A 17,442-nucleotide genomic window follows, 5' to 3' on the forward strand; every position below is an offset into this window, starting at 1 on the left:
AAATTGTGAATAAACCCTTGAAAGATAAGTATATGGCGCGGTTACAAACCGACTCCGAACATGCCAACTGAGGTGTGATATTTTAATTTAGTTTGAGATGACCAGTACTTGCAAATCCTTCGTTGGCCAACGACTTAAAAGGTGAATATTGTGTCTCGTAGTCCAACCTGGTTAAACAGTATTTCTGTTTGAACGCAGTAAACGTGATGACAGATTGCCAGATGAAAGACGTTATGGTAGTCATAAAAAAAACTCAGGTTAAAAGCTAGAAAATTAAGTCTTCTTCAAAACAAAAACAAAATTCAAGATTCGATTTTTAATGAGTCCTGAAAAAAGTTAACTTTTGTCAGCATTATGCATCATAAGTATCCGTGACCCCCTTAAGGCAGTGATCAACCACTGAAAACCTACAACGAAAGTCTTCCAAAAATAATGTGTAATCCACAAAACCAGTCATATTTTTTGAATGATTGTGATTACTGTCAAGATTTTAGCATGTTCAGAGATGCACGGCTCTCTAAGAAGATATGGTCGAAAGTATAACTTACAAACAGTGGATAACTGTTGACCGCAGTACATTTGAGACATTAACCAACTGAGCCTCCTATACTGAGGAGTTTGTACAGGAATTCAGCAAACGGCTTGAAACCAGCAAAAAACCAAAATCTTGAACTTAAGGCTGCGATGGGGCGGATGCACTTCCGGAGTCCAAATAGCTCATGATAATCCTTGGTGGCTGGTATAATGGGACCTTTCCTCAGATCTACAAGTTTAACCTCTTAATAAAAGACACCATTACAAAATGGGTCGAAGTAATCCCACTACAGAGTGCAGCCTCGATAGAGATAAAAGGAAAGTTTAAGGAACTCGTCTTCTTCCGTTATGGATCTTCCACCTACATCTTAATTGACAAAAGATCCCAATTTACCTCAAAAAGTTAGCCATAGGATTGGACGGTAAAACATGCGCTAACTTATCCGTACCCGCAAATCCGACGGAGCGAAGTAACCATTAACAAAAAACCATCGACTCTGGTAACCATCAACTCTATGGTCCACAATTCCACACGATACAGTCCAGCATTCTTAAACTGTGGGCAAGAACTCTGGCTCCCCTGGTCATTTAAGAATGCCGAATTTGAAGAGGGCAACGAGGACAACAACCCAGTAGGTGAGTGGTTACAACGATTAAAAGACACGAATGCTTCTGTCCACTGAAATAAAAAAAAAAAAACCTTTAAGTCTCAGGCCCACTACTAGAATTTACGCAGACAACCAAGCAGCTTGAAGTTCTGGTACTGTGCCGACAACCGTGTACCCTCTCATATGCCGCTCAAGTGATCTCATCCTAAGCTGGTATCAAAATTGTTTGGGTCCTACACGATTGTTAGACATGAGGGAATAAACATTTTTTTAGACACTAAGTGATAAAGGGGATATCAAAAGGACACGCGTAACATGGCAACCGTACCAGGGGGAATAGAATAGCATTTAAAAGTCTCTAAGTTTCTTTAATTTGCATTTCGCGTGATTCATGTCGCTTATTCTTGTTTGTCCTTCATTACGGATCCACGATGGAAAACTTGACGCAGTAGATTACGACACCCTGAAACCGAATGCAGAGTGAATGATAAAATCATCAACACATAAAAGTGTCAGAAAAAAGAAGCTAGGAATCTAAGACAACGAAATCCGTTCTAACTTTTGCAAGCAGATTTTCCGTTTGCTGGGACAGCGAATATTATAGATACAAAGGAGTGCGATGCACCAGAACAAGTCCTCTCAAACAAGGTCCTGGTATTTATCCCCTTAAACCTACCCAACCCCTCGAATGATCAATCTACTAGAAGACATAGCTCTCGCCGGCCCTGAACACCAGTTAGGGGAGACTGGGGTGCACTAGGACATGGGGTACAATGGTAAAACAGCCATAAGTCTCAGGGTAATTGCTATTTCGTCTGGGTTTTTAGTTTTAGATACCTCTGTAGGTTGGCCAACCTGTGAAACAGCCTCCGCTTCAACAAAAATGTTGGAGGGAAACAGTGTCTGTTTTTCTGTCTTGGCAGTCTTGCTGGAGTTTTGAGGTTAGTAGTATTAAAATCATGTTTTAATAAGATTTAACTAAGTTATTTGACTTATTTATATCACAATGTCTTTTTAAAAGTGTTCTCCATGATATTGGTCAGTTTTTATATAAATATAGCAACGATATTTTAGCAAACTTGAAGTTGAAAAAATACCATACCTGGGGTGCATTGGGACATTTTAAGGGGATACATTGGGAGTGTCCCGATGCACCCTAGTAGGCTTATTTATGGTTTTAAGTTGCTACTTGTGTTATTCAAAGGTTATATATAACAGCTTTCTTTAGAGACTTGTATCAAGCCTAGACAAAATAAAATATAGACCAGTAGTTAGTGCGATTGTTTAACCCATGATGCAGATTTCAACATTGTGCTACACAAGAAACGAAAACTGACCGTGAGATTACTCCTGCAGATGTGATGATGGAAGCAGTCAAGGCAGTAGTAAGAGATAAAAGATCTTTGCGAAAAGTAAGTGAGGCCACTTTGTATGATCTAACCAAGGCATGTACTATTTTTGTTGTTGTTAATGTATTACTTTTTAAGCCTATATTTCTTTTTCAGGTGCCTAAAAGCAAAACTAGAGTCAAACAGTCAAACAAATCACAGTTTGCAAAGAAGATCTCAAAAGAGCCATGAAAGCAGTTATGAAAAAAGAGAAGACTGCGTATGGAGCTGCAAAGGAGTCCAATATAGATAAGGCTACCGTTCTGAGGCATGTAAATAAATTAAAGGCAAGTGGCCTAACTAGTTTTGAATATGATCAAAATAATGACACGAAGAAGGTTTTCACAGAGGATGAAGAAAAACTTCTTGTCGATTACATTTTAAAAGCATTACATTTGAATTATTGATTGACTCTAAAAAATGTTAAGGTGCTGGTATATTATACTCGCAAAAAAAAAAACAAAAAACGTATACATCAACAAGATGGAAAGTAAAGAATGGTTGAGGGCCTTTTGCCGCAGACATAATAGGCTATTGTCTCTAAAAAAGCCAGAAGCAACAAGCTTGGCCCGTCCAACGGCTTTAAATAAAGCAAATGTGGCTTTAGTATTTCCTAACTACAAAAAAGCCTTGGAAATACCCTGGCATAACACAGTTTCAAATATGGAATTGTGATGAGACGGGTATATCGACTGTGCATGTACCTCCAAAAGTACTAGCCACTAAAGCTTATGCAGCAATTCATAAAGTTAACAAGTGCCAGCCCAATAAATTGAATGCTTTTGTTGATGGATAATCACTAAAGCCACATTTCGGTTAAAACCATACAGTTTGCAAAAGAAAATGGGATAACACTTGTAACATTCCACCCCCATACAAGTCATAAGATTTAGCCTCTTGACAGAGGTGTATTTGGGCCTTTTAGGGTGTATTGCAATACTGCCGTGAACATTCCTACTAATAATGGAAAACCAGCAACTATTTGCGATGTAGCAGAGTTGATTTGCCCACCTTTTTTGCTTTGCCCCTACACTAAACTAAGTGATAACTGACATAAAGAAAGACTATGCTGGCTTTGACAGCCTATGCAAAAAATGCAGAGTTATTGTTGGACACTTTAGGCATAGCTCTACTGCTAAGGCTAGCATACATGCTCATCTAACACGACTCGGCCTAAAACCACTGGAGGATGTGCCTTCCAGGATGTTGAGATTCGGTGGAATTCCGAGTATCTGATGATGGACAGGCTCCTATACTTAAAAGATGGGTTGGCCATTGAGCTTAGCAACTGTAGTAAAGTTGACAACTTATCATCATCAGAATGGAATATGGTAAAATTATGTTGATATATTAAAACAAATGTACAACGCAACAGTTACCATATCTTCTGAAAATAAGCCCTCGAGGAGCATGATCATTCTAATCCTATATGGAATTACTTCCCCCACGGGTCAGGGATATAATAAATTTAACACACGTTTTATATTGGTAATATTATTATTGGTATTAAAGACAGTTTCCCTCCATTTTGGTGTGTTGTTTGGGAGTTACTGGTTATCTTTATAAAGAAGATATTTATTTAAAAAGGATTTTACTGCCTCAAGGTAAGAGTTTTTATCTTTACAAAAACATGTTATTTACCTTCCAACTTAAATGTTAGAGGTGATTTATATGATATTTATATGATATCATTTTATATTTGTTGGTTCATATTTAATGTTCATTCTCCTGCAAATCCAGCTTTTTTAGGTTAGGTTTGAAGAAGTTGTCAAGGTAACTGCATATCACAGCCAACTTTTAGACTTGTGTCATGTACAGGACATATACATGTTGACGCTACATATTGACCATACCAAAATTTATGATAGTGCTAGTTATTGAAATTAAATTTGTAAGTGATGGAAAATAATAAACAATAAAAATAATAAGTTAAAAAAAATCATGAGTGCCTTGTTTTTTCCTTCGCTCACTGTCACCATGTCTTAGTGTCTAAGTTCAAAGTTAAAAATATTCAAGAAATATATGTCAAAAAATAATAAAATATCATTCTACTTATCAATGAAATAATATTATTTGTTAGTTGAAGAGAAGAGTTTATTATCATCACGTTTTTAATTATTTTAGAAGATTTACATGTCTCCTATTTCACAACGAATTTGCAGCCAAATCAGCCGCGAATCAACGTATCCCGGCATGCACCGGGTGTTGGTGTAAGTAAAAGTGCAATGACATGGATACCGTATGAAACTTCCTCTCAAATATCATATTACTGTACTTGATTTAAGACAACATTTCAGGTAAGATATTGTGCGTACCTTAATTAACATTAACTTCGCTCACGTCTCATAGCTCATTAAATTTACAAATTACTATTTAAACAATGGCATCGTTTGAAAGAACCGATACGGCAGATTAACCTCACTTTCAGTGAGCACGATACTGCAGTTACAATCGCGTCAAAAGTAATAGACTTCCTGGATTTTCACTTCACTCACAATCACCTCATGGTTGGAGTAAAGTACGTGAGCAAAGTGAACACATTGCTGCTAAATAACTTGTTTTAAGAGCTTTATTCTTATTGTTTACTGTACAAAATACAATTTTAATACATTTTCGTTGTCTAAAATTTATTTTGTTACAACTTAACCTCTGTATTCTTTATTTAAAGGCAATACAAATCTGTAAAGTTTTTAAATAAGAATCATTAACTTAAAGTTTTTATTATTTTTAGAGATACAGTATTTAGTTTAATATTAAGTAATTAAATATTTGCAGTTCACTGCTACTGTAAAACATTCTAATTTTAATTTCTCTTTTAGCTATTTAAAAAAATCACCAATGGCAAAGGGAGCCCAGTTGAAAAATATCAGCACCAGAAGAGTCCTGCAGCAGCTAGACAACGAAAGCGGAAGGCAAATATGACAGAAGAAGAATTTAGGCGCCTTAAAATAAGAAAATAAATAGCAAAACCTAGAAATAATTAGAACACAGATGAAACCATTGTTGTTCGATAGTGAAAAGTATTGTGAATAACATATCAAAAGTCTCCAAAAATATCTTTGGTGGAACACCACCATTTTTCCAAAATGGCGGCCAAATCCAGTAGTTTTTTGCTTTTTATTGAAATTCTGACTTTCCAGTCAATATTGGTGAAAAGTCGTCAATACATTTAATGTTCCTCCTGAAATTACCTTTAAAATGATACCAAATACATGTCCCTACAACAAAAAATAAACCCCGTACAAATAATAAAATATTTCAAATAAAAATATTTGTTATAAATTAATTTAATAGTCCACCAAACTAAAAAAAAAAACCAGACACAGGGATCGTATAAAAATTTGCAAGTAAACATTTTATGGTTTTATTTTTATTGTTGTGGTGTGCAGAGTGACATACCAAAAGTTGCAAAAAATCAGTCCACGGGAAACCCCTAAATTAAGGAATAAATGGCGGCTTTTCCCAATATTGGACAAATTTTGCAACAAAACATACCACATGTTTTTTTGAACATTTTTCGAGATATTGACTTGGAACCACGACCGATATTTATTGGATAGTCCGTACTTAATTTCAATAGGGGACGCTTTTTGGGCCGCCATCTTGGATCAGCCATATTGGATCTGCCATATTGGATATAAATATTTTTTTAATGTAATTATAGTGTTGTGACACATCATTACGAACTAGATTTCCACGCTGATTTCAATGCTGAAATCAGTTTTTTAAATAGCGTTTTACGATTTTAAGATATATAAAAACGAAAACTCTCCCCCATAACTTTCTTATGGACGTTTCGTACTTTGACAATTTAAAAACACATTGAAAACTACCACAGTCTAAGGTTGTACTATCAGGTTCAAGTATGGCGTGGAAATAGTTCACCAGCAGATCCAACAGATTGGGAGTGGTGTTTTTACTGATGGTACATATGACTAACAAATAACTGTACTTATAAATAACTGTAACTGTGTAACTTGGAAATTATATTTAGATAAATATAGGATATGGCCTTTAAAAAATTTCAACAAAACGTTTTATGGTTTTATTTTGTAATGTTGTGCAGAGTGAAAACGGGAAAAACTCGTCATAGCTATTCGTTCAAGTATTGACTTTTATTTTAGCTATGGATTCCTTATTGGGAGTTATTTAGAATTGGGGATAAATGTCTTTAACTAAAGACAAATTTCAAAATAACAATAATTCACTCAATAGTTAATTGAAGGTAGGCCTACATGATTCGTTTTAAATTTGTCATGTGTCATTTAATAATCAATAAAATTAAAGCCAAACATTTACTGAGTACTTTGATACCAGAATGAACTTAAGTTACTAAGTTAACAAGTGCCAGCCCAATGAATTGAATGCTTTTGTTGATGGATAATCACTAAAGCCACATTTCGGTTAAAACCATACAGTTTGCAAAAGAAAATGGGATAACACTTGTAACATTCCACCCCCATACAAGTCATAAGATTTAGCCTCTTGACAGAGGTGTATTTGGGCCTTTTAGGGTGTATTGCAATACTGCCGTGAACATTCCTACTAATAATGGAAAACCAGCAACTATTTGCGATGTAGCAGAGTTGATTTGCCCACCTTTTTTGCTTTGCCCCTACACTAAACTAAGTGATAACTGACATAAAGAAAGACTATGCTGGCTTTGACAGCCTATGCAAAAAATGCAGAGTTATTGTTGGACACTTTAGGCATAGCTCTACTGCTAAGGCTAGCATACATGCTCATCTAACACGACTCGGCCTAAAACCACTGGAGGATGTGCCTTCCAGGATGTTGAGATTCGGTGGAATTCCGAGTATCTGATGATGGACAGGCTCCTATACTTAAAAGATGGGTTGGCCATTGAGCTTAGCAACTGTAGTAAAGTTGACAACTTATCATCATCAGAATGGAATATGGTAAAATCCTATGTTGATATATTAAAACAAATGTACAATGCAACAGTTACCATATCTTCTGAAAATAAGCCCTCGAGGAGCATGATCATTCTAATCCTATATGGAATTACTTCCCCCACGGGTCAGGGATATAATAAATTTAACACACGTTTTATATTGGTAATATTATTATTGGTATTAAAGACAGTTTCCCTCCATTTTGGTGTGTTGTTTGGGAGTTACTGGTTATCTTTATAAAGAAGATATTTATTTAAAAAGGATTTTACTGCCTCAAGGTAAGAGTTTTATCTTTACAAAAACATGTTATTTACCTTCCAACTTAAATGTTAGAGGTGATTTATATGATATTTATATGATATCATTTTATATTTGTTGGTTCATATTTAATGTTCATTCTCCTGCAAATCCAGCTTTTTTAGGTTAGGTTTGAAGAAGTTGTCAAGGTAACTGCATATCACAGCCAACTTTTAGACTTGTGTCTAGTACAGGACATGTACATGTTGACGCTACATATTGACCATACCAAAATTTATGATAGTGCTAGTTATTAAAATTAAATTTGTAAGTGATGGAAAATAATAAACAATAAACATAATAAGTTAAAAAAATCATGAGTGCCTTGCTTTTTCCTTCGCTCACTGTCACCATGTCTTAGTGTCTAAGTTCAAAGTTAAAAATATTCAAGAAATATATGTCAAAAAATAATAAAAGATCATTCTACTTATCAATGAAATAATATTATTTGTTAGTTGAAGAGAAAAGTTTATTATCATCACGTTTTTAATAATTTTATTAGATTTACATGCCTCCTATTTCACAACGAATTTGCAGCCAAATCAGCCGCGAATCAACGTATCCCGGCATGCACCGGGTGTTGGTGTAAGTAAAAGTGCAATTACATGGAAACCGTATGAAACTTCCTCTCAAATATCATATTACTGTACTTGATTTAAGACAACATTTCAGGTAAGATATTGTGCGAACCTTAATTAACATTAACTTCGCTCACGTCTCATAGCTCATTAAATTTACAAATTACTATTTAAACAATGGCATCGTTTGAAAGAACCGAGACGGCAGATTAATCTCACTTTCAGTGAGCACGATACTGCAGTTACAATCGCGTCAAAAGTAATAGACTTCCTGGATTTTCACTTCACTCACAATCACCTCATGGTTGGAGTAAAGTACGTGAGCAAAGTGAACACATTGCTGCTAAATAACTTGTTTTAAGAGCTTTATTCTTATTGTTTACTGTACAAAATACAATTTTAATACATTTTCGTTGTCTAAAATTTATTTTGTTACAACTTAACCTCTGTATTCTTTATTTAAAGGCCATACAAATCTGTAAAGTTTTTAAATAAGAATCATTAACTTAACGTTTTTATTATTTTTAGAGATACAGTATTTAGTTTAATATTAAGTAATTAAATATTTGCAGTTCACTGCTATTGTAAAACATTCTAATTTTAATTTCTCTTTTAGCTACTTAAAAAAATCACCAATGGCAAAGGGAGCCCAGTTGAAAAATATCAGCACCAGAAGAGTCCTGCAGCAGCTAGACAACGAAAGCGGAAGGCAAATATGACAGAAGAAGAATTAGACAAAAAAGAAAGAGAGATCGAGAAAGGTATCACAGATTAAAAGAAGAGAAGAAAATAAAACTTGCAAGTTAAATGGACAAAAGATAAATAAATATTCAAAGAAAAAAGAGGAAGAGGGAAAAGGAACAAAAGAAAAGGAAAGAAGAAGAAAGGAGACTCGCAGAGGACACTCCTGAAAATTCGGAAAGTGAAAGTACTATCCTGGCTGCCACAACCGATTCCAGACAGAAGAAGGTGGGAAGAAAAGCTGTAAAACTTGACAGGTCGAAGATCTACCGAAAACTGAAGAAAACAACAGAAGAAAATGAGATACTGAGAAGAAAAGTGTTGAAGTCTAGAAAGAGATTGGCAAGGGAGAAAAGAAGAAAAAGAAGACAATTGACATAATCAATTCCCCCACTCCAACGAAAAAGCTTGCAAAAATCATAGGTACAGACATAGTTTCACCTGTGGCCAATAAGCAATTGTTTATAGGCCTTATTCTTGAGCATCAGTTGAAAGACCACGCGCAATCAGTTGAAAGACCACGCGCAATCAGTTAAAAACAAGAGAACAGAACAGATAATAGTTATTTGTGCAACTAGTGAGCAAAGTGAGCATTTGCCTCACTCGAGAGAAATCCTTACTCGCGAGCCGAAGGCGAGTGAGGAATGGTTTCTCGAGTAATTTTAAATAAAGTAATAGGCAGCAAAATACTAAAAAAATACCGATTTCAGAGCCAGCTGTCTCATATAATATCTTAAAAAATTAAGTAGCAATATAGACAAATCAGCATTTTCCACGCCTACCAAGAAAATCTAGAAAACTGTAAGGGTAAAAGAAGCTAAAGCCATCGTCAAGTTTTTTGAGATGGACATGGTATCAAAAATGATACCTGGCAAGAAGGATTTTGTAAGGCGGGGAAAAGTAAAGAAGCAGAGAAGTTTACCTTTAGATAGCCTCAAAAATATGTAACGAAGATTTATTGAGGAAACAAAAAATATAACAATATCATTGTTACATGTATAATGTATTATATACAGGGTGTCCCGGAACTCTCTACCAATATTTTAGGGCATTGCTCCTGGGTAAGAAACATACCTAAATATCATATTTAAATTGTCCGGAAGTCCTTAGTTACTCACACAGCCACCATTTTGTTTTTTTTTCAGTTATTTTTTTTTTTTCTAAAGAATGGTTAAACATATGAAATTGAAACTTTGCACAAACATTTATGACAACTAGACAAAGCTACAAAATAATTATGACGATTTTTCATATTCATAAAACAAAATGGCAGCCATTTAAAATTTTGTTTCTTAAATAGCTCAAAAACAGTTGATTTTAGAAAAATTTTAAATGGCTGCCATTTTGTTTTATGAATTTGAAAAATCGTCATAACTTTTTTGTAGCTTTGTCTAGTTGTCATAAATGTTTGTGCAAAGTTTCAATTTCATATGTTTAACCATTCTTTAGAAAAAAATTAATAACTAAAAAAACAAAATGGCGGCTGTGTGAGTAACTAAGGACTTCCAGACAATTTAAATATGATATTTAGGTATGTTTCTTACCCAGGAGCAATGCCCTAAAATATTGGTAGAGAGTTCCGGGACACCCTGTATAGTATGGTGATACAGTAGTTTAATGTATTCATGTTGGTAACAGATCGTACAAATAAATCAACGCTGTGATCATACGATGCCTCCCAGCCAATCAGAGCCCTCGCCTAGAACACATGACCCGTTTCCGTTGTAACAGCCTGTAACCCCCGTAACTGGATCCTCTCTATCTCTCAGCATGTACCCTACCATTACGTAACATCGTTGGTCACACGTTTTACAAAATGTAGGCTAATCGGTGTAGTTATTTCAAAACCGACTAATTCCCAAGTTAGATGGTGTCCCTGTTAAAGTACAACAGAGACACCACAATCATTCTCAACAATTTGCTGGAGCAGGCCTTTTTGGGTCACAAAACCATTGCGGTTGCATTAGACATGACAATTTTCAATTTTTAGCAACAGCTTTGAAAAAGAATAACGAACTGGCGAGTGACAATACCTACGATTTAATAAAAAGACGTTGTTTGCTCAACAAATAATGAATTATGTATGACGAAAAAGTGCAACCAATGTAAAACTAAATCGATTAATTTTCTTAATGCAGAAAACATTAAATGCAGTTTACTTAGAAGGGGTTACAACATCAACCAAGAAAAACATTAAAGGGGTTGAAAAATTAGTAAAGAGGGTAGTCAAAATGCAAAAAGTTTCATCTGTTTTCGACCTAATAGAGAAATGTCGAAAAAGAATTTGTGCTTTTTTGTTACACGTATTTGCAATGAAACATCAAGCTAAGTCCTCTGTCGTAATATCTTTTCAATTTATTCAGATATTCTTTTGGGTTGCCACTTCGGCCGTTGAATTTTGGTAGTTGTCGGTCTTTTGGGCCTTGGAAGTTTTCAAATGTTTTGTCCGAGGGCTTCCTGTGTTGTTTGTATTCCAGTCTGTCTGTCAGATTTATTCATGTGGCTTTATATTCACTTGGACGCACCCCGATAAGGCAGTCTTTTCGAGGAGTACAGCGAAAGATCCCTCCTCAAAGATTTTGAGTAAAAAATGGTCTCCACTTTCACGGGTGGCTTGTTGGTTTCTTTGACGTGGTTGATGAAAGAGATATAAAAAGTAATTTTATCATGACACTGGGCCAAAATCAGCTTTAGAATTCTGTTCGGATTCTTGCCTAGTTCGTTGAGAAAGTTCTTCGATTTTTTTTTTCAAAGTTCTGTTCGTGCTCAACCAATTGTGTTTTGACAGCAGATAGGATGTCACCATTGAATATTGGATACGTCACTGTATCTCTGTTGATTTTTATAATCAGACATTATTTGCTGTTGTGTGAGGTTATCAATCACGAATTGACGCACGAATTGATCTTGTGATTCATCAATTTTGTGTGTGAGTTTCTCGTTGAGTTTGATAATTTCCTTAGCTTGTGTTGCATGAGTGATCTTAATTGAGTTAATTTCGATCTGGAATTTATTTTGACTTTCACGATTTTCTAAAATATGAGTTTATAGTGCGTTTCGGCAAGCTTGAATTTCTAGGCTATTTGCATCAATTTTATCATTGAAGCTTTGAGTGAGTTCAACTTTTAATTCATTAAATTTGCTGTTGATTTTACTGTTAATTTCTGCTTTAATTTCGATATTTGATTCATTAATTTTTTTGTCAATTTTCGCGTTTGATTCATTATTTTGTTGTCAATTTTGGCGTTTGATTCATTAATTTTGCTGTCAATTTTAGCATGTGATTCGTCAATTTTGTTGCTCAATTTAGCATCTAAATTAGTCATGAGAGCAATTAAAGTATTAATATATGATGGTGCAATTAGTGTTGACATGACAGTAGGATTTGTTGTCACTGGTGCACTGACAGTTGCGCTAGGGTTGTTTACGAGCCGTTGCTGTGTAAAAGACAGCTGATTTAGTTGAAAGGGTTCGTCTGCTATGTTCGGTAACGATCGGCTGTGTTCGGATGTCTGAGTTATTGATCCGCTAATGTGACCTTGACTATCGCCTGGCATTTTGGAAACATTTAGACTTTGTCTGCTAGACAATTCAGTGGCAATATTTACAAACGGATTTGTATGAATGTGGACACTAGCGTTTGATTAGTCGTTAGACTCGTTGCTTTCTTCCTCTGTGTGTTCTAATGTCTGTTGTGGTTGTGTTTCTTGTTCTGTGCCTGTGCGTCTGGCGTCATCAAGATGGCGACCTTCGCCTTCAATCTCACTCTCGCTGTCAGGGTGGTTGTAGTCGTAATCCGGATTTAGGTTAGAGTTTTTACGTTTGGGTCTTAGGTTATATCCCTTCTCGGCCATGATTAACTATTAAACTGATTATGCGAATTGTGCGTGATTGATTAATGTTTTGTTTCACAGCTTTGTGTTGTCATTGGGGGTTGGAAATGTTAATTACGGGACGTACAATAGGCTATGGGGTCTTACAATTTAGGCCTAGTACAACTTAAAGTTAACTTAGCTTAGATCGAAAATTGCAATATTTTATGACTACCGTAATATACCATTCGAAGGCCGACACGTTGTGTCGCCAAATTTGCAATGTACAGTAAAGCTTTCTATAGGACTATTTATTAATTTACAAAATTTCTTTGGCTAGAGATGAAATTAAACACTTAAAAACTTAAAACACTACTTTGCCAGCCAAATTCACGATGCAACTAAGCCTAACCTCAACAAAGCCGACCCATCTCTACACAAACTTCAACCACCCTCAGACTGGGATCCCCCTCAACTTCCATCAGACCACCCAATAGAACAATATATTAATTTCCTAGTCCAGAATGTAGCTAGTCCAAGTTTTGCTAAGTCGTCACAGACAACTCAAATAAGAATTTGAAACCAACTGAGAGAAAGGCTATTAAATCACTGAAGGAAAATGACTCTATCATGATTCTTCCAGCGGACAAAGGTTCCACAACAGTCATACTGAATAAAACAGACTACATACAAGAAATTGAAAACCAACTCTCCGATACCTCCACTTATCGCCTATTAGATGAAAACCCCACAGCCAAATTCACCGAAGAACTTCATAACCTTATCAAAATCCATGCCAAATCCAACAACATCTCACCAGCTACAGCCGAACTGCTTATACCAGATATCCCAAATACCCCCAAGATCTATGTTCATCCAAAAATTCACAAAAACATAACTCCACCACCAGGTAGGCCCATAATTGCTGGATGTGGATCACTTACAGAGCGTATCTCAGCCTATGTCGATTCCTTCTTACAGCCCATAGTCCATACCTTACCCTCGTTTATCAAAGACACTAATGACTTCCTCAAAAAAACTTTCTGATGTGCCCCAACCCCTGCCAAATAATTCTCTCTTGGTCTCTGTTGATGTCCCTACACACCAATATTCCTCATCCTCATGGAATATCTGCAATAGAACATTTCTTCAGAAACGGCCTAATGGTACCCTCCCTACAACCTCATTCATCCTTAACCTAACAAGATTTATTCTAGAAAAGAACAATTGCCAATTTCTAGACCGACACTACCTACAAATAAAAGGAACTGCTATGGGCACTAGAATGGCCCCCTCATATGCCAATCTCTATATGGGGAAAGTTGAAGAAACCTTCTTGAAAAGCGAAACGCTTCAACATCTATGCTGGTTCCGCTACATCGATGATATATTCTTAATCTGGACACATGGTCTTGAAAACCTGGAACTCTTCTTAAACCACCTAAATAACTGTAGCCCCCTTAAATTTACATGGGAAACTTCTGATACTACCATCAACTTTTTAGATGTATCTGTCAAAACGATCAACGGGATCATAAAAACAACAGTTCACACAAAAGCCACTAACCACCAACAGTACCTCCACTTTGAGAGCTGCCGAACAACACGAAACGTTCACTCCCCTACAGCCTAGCCTTAAGAGGCCTCCGGATCAACAGTAAGGAAGAGGATGCCCATAATTATAACCAAAAGCTCCAGACTGCCTTTGAGAAGAGAGGATATCCACCTGCACTTGTCAAATCCCAAATTAATGCAGCCACCAACAATTTCAAACACCAGAAACCTAAACCGCAAAAGAACGCTGAATCAGTTAACCTAATTACAACCTACCACCCTGGCCTATCATCAAAAATAAACAATCTCCTAAGCTCTGGTTTCAAAATTTTACAACACTCCAGCCAAACAAAAGATCTCTTCAAAGAACCTCCCCGCCTTGTGTACAGACAACCTTCAAACCTAAAGAACATGCTCGTCCGACCGAAACTACCTGATCCTTCCACCAACCTACCAGAACCACTCCCCCAAGGCTCATGTGACAGTAACAGATGCAAGACCTGCAATATTCATAAGCCAGTCACTACCTTTTCCAGCAATATTCATAATTCAGAGTACAGAATCAAAGGCCACCACACCTGCACTACAGAAAACCTAATACATCAACTGGAATGTCAACAATGCCAGGCCCAATATATAGGCATGAAAAAAAAACACCCTAAGAGAAAGAATGAATGGCCACCGCCAAGATGTCAAAACGGGTAAAGAAAAACCTGTGGCCATCCATGCCAACAATCACAACATGGACTTTGATAGTTGCTTCACAACTAAAGTAATAAAATCCCTTCCAAAGGATGAATGCAACCCTTCCATGTTAAGAAGGTGGGAACTGGCATTCCAGTACATAACCAACTCCAGAACTCCCCCCAACCTTAACCTAAAATAAACCTGTCCAAACAGCTAGCTAAATACATAATAGGCCTAGTTTGTATATAAAATATTATATGTGTGTGTATATATAAAGTTGTGTACATAATTGTAAATAGACTAATGAGATGTGGCAACCCTGCATAGTTGACAACAGCCATCAGCCATGACAGCAGCCATCTTGTAATTTATAAACTCTCTCTACACTTGACAAAGTCCCTTAGGGAACGAAATATTGTGTGCAAAATGTTTTCTACTTGTTCTATGGCCTACCCACACTTTCAAGGTAAGCTAGCTGCTATCCTCCTTTTTCTACCATTTAAAATATTGTTCTTTAAAGTCAGTGGTTGTCGTCTTAGGTTTTAAGTATGGTACCATGGCAAAAACAAAAAAAAAATCTACAACATTGACACAAGTTAAATAAATAGAAACGGTGAAAACAAAGCAATCTTTAAAATTAATGTTAGGTCAAACAATTCAAATGCTTGAACTGTATCAAAGTGAACCTTGTTTATTTTATATACATATTGAAAGCTACAGCTTAGTTTCTTTCTTTTAATAACACTTAAATGTTGTGCTATTTCTTCAGATAAAATAACACTCAATGCAGCACAACCTTCAATAATTAATCTGTTGGCACAATCCATAACGCACCCGTAACTAAAAATGAACACGCCTTTAATGAGTCTGTATTGTAAGTTCATCAAACATTATTACAACTCTCAACTTTTAGAAATTAAAAATGGCATACCACAGGGATCAATACTCTCAACTTTGTTTTTCAACTGTTATTTGGCAGATATACCAACACCGACTGGCACAAGTAAATTAGTTCTATATGCTGATGATGCCACTTTAAAAATATCAGATACAACTTTTAGTGAGACAGAACTATCAGTTAAGAATAATATGACCACTTTGTCTAGTTACTTTACTCAGAATAATTTAGCAATAAATAAAGAAAAAACAATTTTCATCAATTTTAAAACCCCAAAGGCTGCAAAATATCCATCTGATAGTCTAAATATCGGAACAAATCAAGTAATTAGTAAAACAAACAAAACAAAATTTTTAGGTCTAACAATAGATCAAAATCTAAACTGGAACTTCCATGTACAAGAATTAATTGCTAAAATATCTTCAGGTGTCTTTGCCCTTAGCAGATTGCAGTATTTCTGTAAAACTGAAACCTTAAAACTAGTTTATTTTTTATATATACATTCAATAATATCTTATGGCATCTCCTTATATGGTTGTACAAGCTTAAATAATATGTATACAATTCTTAAATATAAAAAAAAAGCGGTGAGGCGTATGTTGAAACTTCCACGAAAAACACATGTAAAAGAATATTTTATTTCACTTAAAATAATGACAGTCTATGGGATGTATATATATCAAAGTATCATCCACTTCAAGGAAAGGGAACATACTCTAAAACCATTAGGAAGTACTCATGATTATGGTAATACGGCAGTGTAAATACCGCTAAATAAACAAGAAGACATTGATGTTACAGAAGATGTAAAAAATGCAGAAATGATAATACTAAAGGCAAACCGTGTTTGAAGAAAACGCCAAGACAACAAGATCTAGCTAATAGATTAAGTTTCTTATAAGAATTTGACATTGCCAAAAGTAGAATCACACTAATGCAGAAAAAGTTCATCAAAACTGTATTTGGAATCGAACCGGACATCAAAAGGCAAAATTGTTTCAGTTATATTCAGAAAATTGGTGTAAGGATAAAACTGCAAACCACTCTCTTCATGCACATTTCATAAAACATTTGAAGACTTGAATATATCTTTATACAGGCCCAAAAAGGACCAATGCGAATGTAGATGGTATACTATGAAACATGTCAATGAAGAAACGTATAAAGAGCAAGTGAAAAGAATAGATGCTGCTAGAGCTGAAAAGGATAAGGACAGAGAAAACTAAGAAGATGGCTATACTGTGGATTTGCAATCTCGTTTACTTTGCCGTTTGCCCTAAATCTAACACGTCCGAACTTTATTATAGAAGAAAACTTTCTGTCCACAACTTGTGTATGTATGATTTGAAGACAAAAGACGGATGGTGCTATCTTTGCAAGCATAATAAGCCATTTTATTGATGTTATAAAAAGAAATATGTTTAGATTT

The sequence above is a fragment of the Macrosteles quadrilineatus genome, unplaced genomic scaffold (genome assembly GCF_028750875.1).
Source record: "Macrosteles quadrilineatus isolate MER2022 unplaced genomic scaffold, UCM_ALF_1.0 Scaffold_2__2_contigs__length_208266976, whole genome shotgun sequence".
Taxonomy (NCBI): domain Eukaryota; kingdom Metazoa; phylum Arthropoda; class Insecta; order Hemiptera; family Cicadellidae; genus Macrosteles; species Macrosteles quadrilineatus.